Here is a 6,832-nt window from a genome sequence, read left to right on the forward strand (position 1 = left end):
TTTTGCTTGTATCAACCAATCCGAAACCGTGGAGGAATTTGAGGAAACATGGCAGCACATGTTGCATTGTTTTGAAGTTGCAGAAAACAGACACCTCAAAAATATATGGCGAACAAGGTGCACGTGGGCTCCAACATATTTCAAGGACAAATTCTTCCCGTTCACGAGCACAACAGGCAGGTCTGAGGGGCTCAACTCATATTTTAAGACCCTGATTCGACCAGCTGATTCCGTTTGGAGATTTGTGCAGCAATATGAAATGTGTCAAGAAACTATGCTTGATCGTGAGGACAATGCTGGATTCACTGGTGAAACAACAGCTCCGCCTCTATACTCTCAGTAGGCACACTTTTGAGCTTTGCCCAAAATTCAAAAACAAAACAAAAATGTTGTTGTTGACCTATTTCGTTTTATGTTGTTGCAGCTACAGCATCGAGCGCCAAGCTGCTGCGTACTACACCCGCACTGTCTTTGGTAAGTTTCAGAAAGAGGTGACAGCATCTACTGGCTTCATTGTCAACCAAGACACTGACTACCAAGGGCAAGGTGTCGTGTTTGAGCTGAAAGCAACATCCTATGAGAACCTGAAGCCGTATTTTGTGCATGTTGTGAAGGATGAAGGGTTGTTTGAGTGCAGCTGCCACTACTTTGAGATGAATGGGCTGATTTGTGCACACATAATAAGGGCGATGGTTCATCTCAATGTCCAAGCAATTCCGCAACAATACTTATTGGAGAGGTGGTCCGAAGCAGCCACTACAAGCATGGGTAGGACTGGCAGGTTGGTGGACTTTGGGCACCCCTCGACAAACACACTGAAATACAACTCCTTGTGTCGAAGGTTGACATGGCTTGCCTCTAATGCATGTTGCAATGATGATGCCTACAGAATATTGGATGATGCAATTAAATCCCTTGAGCCTACCATAACAGCGGCCAAGAGAGGAGCCATGCGTGATCAACAAGCCACACAACAGAGTGAACCTCCAACACCACCCGTTGCGACAACGGTAACAGTGAATGGTGACATGCCACAACAAGAACGCTCTGATATGCTGCAAAACCCAGCTCATGTGCCTAAGAAAGGTCGACCAACTGACAGAGAGAAGAGAAAGAAGACGCTTGTAGAGCAGCGAGATGATGAACAAAAAAAGAAGATGAAACAACAAGGGAAAAAATCAACAACATCGGACTATTCGCTGCAAGCACTGCAATGAATTGGGACACAATATTCAGACATGTGGCACCCTAAAAGCTGCGATGGAGGCGGCAGTAGCACCCTCAAAATGCAATTCTGCTCTGTGGTTGGACATGCAGTCCAAGAATGTCAATACTTGAGAGCTGTGATGGCAAATGATCAAAGAGTTGCCCAAATGACGCAACTGAACGTGTAGGGAAAAGATAGACAGAAACAGGGAGGCGACAAAACAACAGAGAAAATTTTTGTTTTATTTTCATCATGGTAAACGTAAAATATGTACTTGCTCTCAGTGTTTGGAAAACAGAGGCTCATACTTGTTGCAGAATCTTTTTCTTATCTATTTTTTGCAATAAAATACTATTTTAAATTTCTGCAACAAAAGTTTGTTATACACTATTTTCTGCAATGAAGGTCATGTTTTGTAGAAAATGTTGTTGCGGAAATGTTTTGTGAACTTGATTACAGTAGAAATCCTGTTTCACAAATGTGTGTAATTTTTTTTCGTAACAAAATGCTTTGTTGTAGAAAAATTTCCTGTTTGGTTGTCCCCATGCTCCCAAAGTACTTCATTTTGGTTTGTTGTAGAAACAGAACAATGAACCTGCTCCCAAATAATTTGTTGTAGAAAAACTGGAAAAAAGTTGATGTGAGATGGGGCTGCTACGCGTCTACCGGTTGTTCTTTTTAAAAGATGAGCCTCGCAAACCGAGGTATTGCTGCGGAAACATCTGCATTAGAGGTCGTGCCGTAGAAATCATTGCAAAAATGGTCATGTTAAGGAAACTTTTGCAACATAGGTCAGGTTGCGGAAAAAGATTTCTCGTCTTTTGCGGAAGAAACTTTTGCAACAAAGGTCATGTTGCAGAAAACTTTTTAAACACATAGATCAGGTTGCGGAATTTTTTTTTGTCTTCTTCTTTTTGCAACATGTGTATTGTTACGGAAGAAACTTTTACAGCAAAAAACATGTTACAGATTTTTTTTACAACATCGATCATGTTACAGAAAATTGAATCAGCGATGCAAGAAATACTAGAGCGGTGCACCAACCCATGAAGGCACGCGTCACGCGCTAGTGGTGGCGGACGTCCCAGGCTGAAACCGCCACCTGATTGTTAGACTTTTCCATGTGAGATTGCATTCTCATCTTGGTTTTGTTTTCCGAAACAACCAATTATTTCATTTTGAATTGTTGTGTTAAAGTTGCAGCAAACATACAGTGTGTCCCCTGTTCATGATCTTGTTTACGGAAATAATCTTCGTTATGTTGATTTTCATTTTTGCATGGCGTGCATATGTTGCAGAGATGCATGCATTAAGAAAGATAACCACTGTACCAAAAATGTTACATGAAAAAACACGTTACAGAAACATGCAAAAATGCTTTTGAAACACACATCAGGATCAGGTAACTGCCCATTTGTATTTTGTCATGTTCACACATCAGGGATCAGGTAACTGCAAATTATATTTCTCATGCTCGAAAAAGATGGCATGCCCCAGCTACAAGTGATCAATGACAAAAAAGATCAGGTAATGTCTCTGTAACACATCAGGATCAGGATGAGGTAACTAGAGAACTCAGTAGCAAAAACACATGTCGTGCACACATGCACTGAAAAAAAGAAGCCTAAAACTACTAGCTAGGTCTTGTTGTGGTCGTCTATTCACTTGAAACTAAGACTTCTTCAGCAACTTTTCGAGCTCCTCCTCCGAGCTGAGGGTGTTTTGCGGATGTTTGAAAAGGTTTGCTGCGATGTACTTGCGGAAGTTGAGCGACGAGGTTGTGTCCTGATCATACACGGCAACAAAAGAAAAAAAACATGTTTAGATACTACTAGCAAAAAAAGGGAAAAGCTAGTGTGTCCGGAAAAGAGATTCCGCAACACAGATTCCACACAAAAAATGAGTAGAAAAAAAGAGGAAAAGCAAAAAGTCATACTTATTGAATGGCTTTAACCCCCTTGCAGTTAAGTTCTCCATGTACAGAATAGCAAACAAGTCGCAATCAAATCTGCCAGTAAAGAAAAGGTTGGAGAAAAATGAGATCACATATATGAAATAAAAAAGTTGCCAGAAAAATAATGTATAGTTGCGGAAAACACTACGTTGTTGACTGTTGTGGGTAGCCTGATGGACTGAGGCGCTCAAACATGTCAAGATTGTGCTTCCAAGGGTTTCTTCCTCTCACCAGAGTTTTGAAGTTCTCTATCTGCAAAAATGTAAGACTGGTTGCTTCCGAAACATTAATTTGAAAAAAAGCATGGTGAAAAAAGAAGAAAAACAAAATGCTACCCCATACCAAATTGGAACAAGGTTTCTCGAGGACGCTCACATAATCAGAGTCTCTAATGTTGGAGTCGAACACATTGAACTGTTTATGCAGCAAGTTTAGAACAACGACTGCCCAATAGTCTTGTTCACAATGGTGAAGAACAACTGCAAAAAATGAATTACAAAAAAGGGACACGATGGTTGGATGGTGCCGTGGATGGTTGTTTCTGAACATAGTTGCAGAAACAATTGCCTTAGTTTCTGAAAATAGTTGCAGAACAATGAACTTAGTTGCAGAACAATGAACTTAGTTTCTGAACTTATTTGGCAAAACAGAACAATGAACTTGTTCCTCTCAAAAACAAATCAAAGGTAGAAAATAACTTTTGTAACAGATGGAAGAAACTGCAAAGCAATTCCTCTCTGACAAAGAAGAATGCTATAATGATATAAGGGCATAGTTGCAAAACAAGGTATAAAAACATTATTGCAATCGTAGACAGGACTTTGATGAACAAAAAGCCTTACTTGATCAGCTTTGGCAATGTCGTTCTTCTCAAAGGCCCTTTTCAAATCTTTCGTGCAGGAATTTGTATTGAATGAACTTGGGTCCACACAGAGTTTTGACTCCATATATAAGCAAAAAATTGCAACAAAAAAGAAGGTGAAAAAAGGAATGTGGCTGTCTTCTAAAACCGACTATGTTGCGTTTCGAAATCACAAGTGACAACAATAGGGAAAAAACATGATAGTTAACTCACAGCAACATGTGGTGAGAATGCAAACTTCCTTGGCTTGCTTGAACTGTACATGTGCTCAATGTTGAAACTTTCAATATAGAGTGACATCACCTCATTGTTCACATGAGCCCGCTTTTTGAGCCCGTTGCTAAAATGTTTGAATGAAATATCGAAACCACCTATCCTTCTGAACGAAGGGCTAATTTGTTACAAGAGATGACAGAAACTTGGTTAGAAGTTGTGAAACTATTCCTTTGGTTTATTTTCTCTCAGCACACAAAAGAGCAAAAGCGTAAAAAAACTTACAGTGGCTCGCCTCGGGGTGGGTCCTTTATCTTATAATTGGTACAACAGTACCTCTGGTATATCGCATCATCCATTGCATCAATTTTTTTCTTCTTCATTTTCGGCAACTTTGCTGCGGTTGATTCGGTCGGTGCAGCTCTCTTAAGTGTAGGATGCTTCTGATCATGGCCTTGCCCGCTGCTGACTTCAACCCGTGCCTCCTCTATTGTATCATCAAGACATGCTTCTGCCCAAAAAATTGAAAAAAGACAGCGGAAAGAACTAGTGAGTAATAGTTTTGAATCATGCATGTGCTAAGTTTCAAAAAACAAAGAAAGGATGATATGTTGCGTAAACAAAAAATTACGGGAACGACTTATATAAACCTGCAGGGCCTGTTGATATTGGCGGGAACGTCGCGAGTGGAGTGACATCATAAACAGGACCGGGTGAAGCAGCGGCAGCAAAAAGGTTATCAAACAAAGGGCTCCTCGCTCGAATCTCCATGAAAGACTCGATATCAACAACAGGCGATCGTGGAGGTGATTGAACTTGTGGCACATCCTGAAACAGCAAGGCATCGGGGCATCCAGGTTCAAACAATCCAAATGAAGGCCCGTCTTCGAGAGTTGTTTCTCCTGGTCTCCTAATCAGATTCACGCGACTGCATATATCTTCTCCCTTTGCATTGTTGCGATCATCTCCAATGTTGTTCTCACTCTCACTCTTATGGTTTTTTTTGTCAGCATTTGTTTTACCAACTACCACTCCTGGATCAACACTCTTTGTGTTGTCCGGCTGAGAGGCTTGGTGCATAGACGAGGCAATGACGGTGGATTAAGCAGTTGATGTATTACCTTGTTCCAAGTTGTTAGGCTGCTTGGGCTGTTGTGGAGATGAAATTGTGACAGATGCATTGGCAGTTCCTCTATTAGTATCCCGTTTCTACTATTGTTGCGGAGACGAGTCATTAGCAGTTGCTTTGCACATGCCAGGAGCGGGAGCTGCTGCTGCATGAAAAGTGACATCATGTTTCGCTTCATCACTCCTAAATCCAGCTTTGGATGCCTCAGACAACATCAGGCCCATTCGTTTGAGGTAGATGCCCTCCAACAAACTCCCAAATGAGCTCAATGCACCTTTAAGTTCTGCAGCATGGATGTCTTTATGCTTGTTGAATATAGCACGCATGTGTGGGGCAGCTGGAATGCATAAAAAACAAAAACCCAAGAACGGGGGGAACGACATTAGCTACAAAGTTTCATATTTTCTGTCAAGCAAACAAGATATTATGCGGGGGGAAAAGAAGAGAGTTGCCAAAAGAAGATATGCAATATGGCTCACCTCTAATTCGTCAAATGCTGGTAGAGGGTGCAGCCAGTCCTCCAAAGAACCACACACATCATCACCACCCTCTGTGTTTTTCGGAGGTGGCTCATGCACATTCCGTGTTGTGCCATCAGCTTCATTTGTAGCACCTTCTCTTGGTTGTTGAACACCATCAGCACCAACCATATCGGGAATCTCTGTTGCGGACATACTAGCTTTGTTGGGTAACTGGGCAAGCTGCTCTATGTATGACAGAAGCTTGGTTGTTGCGTAAGGTGAAGTGGAGCTGAACTGCAAATCCAAAAAAGTAAACATATTGAAAAACACTTGAAAAAATGTGATAAAACAGAATATAGAATTGCATTGAAGGTATTGTTTGAACAGTTTGAAAAAAAGAATACTTACAGGGCGCTTCCCGAAACCATCTTCAATGGTATCAACTGCAATAACAGCGGTGAAATCCAACTCCTTCACAAAACAAGCCCGTGGCAGAGAATAATCGATGGTATGATCAACTATACATCCTCTTGGGATGTCAATGTGGTCCATGTAAATTACCTACAAAAAAGAAGAGACGCAGAAGCCACTGTAAAAACCAATAGGCTCCGGAAAACAAAAAAATGGGGATGATGCGGGAATGAAGGGAAGTACCGGAAGCATTGGTAGACAACCGCCAATATGGAATTTTAGTTTGCCTTCATTCCTCTTATCCTGCTATTTCTTAACTTCCTTCATCGCATCTAACAGAATATGCTCATCCCACTCAAACTCGTGGACAACACTCATGTCTTGCAAAGTGTGCAGATATTCCAAAGGCACCATATTTCCGGTACCAGGAGCTAGGACCAACGAAAGGCAAAGTAGAATCCATGTCCTATTAATGGTATCCTCATCGCCATCATCAGCATTTGATAGGACACAGACTGTGGTTGGTATTGGAGCCCTTTCGCCTTCCAAATAAATTTCACGGAAATCTGCTTTCCCCCTTTTCCCAAATTCAAGT

General features: G+C 41.3%; 1 long non-coding RNA gene across 1 annotated transcript; it reads right to left on the reverse strand.

The window, feature by feature from the left end:
• Positions 1–6,087: 6,087 nt before the first annotated feature.
• Positions 6,088–6,543, reverse strand: LOC123413642. The gene is made up of 3 exons (XR_006613785.1): positions 6,481–6,543; positions 6,235–6,387; positions 6,088–6,120 (listed from the first exon to the last, which is right to left on the reverse strand). It is a non-coding gene; the product is annotated as an uncharacterized LOC123413642 (long non-coding RNA).
• Between the last annotated feature and the right edge of the window lie 289 nt (positions 6,544–6,832).

This window comes from Hordeum vulgare, chromosome 7H (genome assembly GCF_904849725.1).
Source record: "Hordeum vulgare subsp. vulgare chromosome 7H, MorexV3_pseudomolecules_assembly, whole genome shotgun sequence".
In the NCBI taxonomy this organism is placed as follows: Eukaryota; Viridiplantae; Streptophyta; class Magnoliopsida; order Poales; family Poaceae; genus Hordeum; species Hordeum vulgare.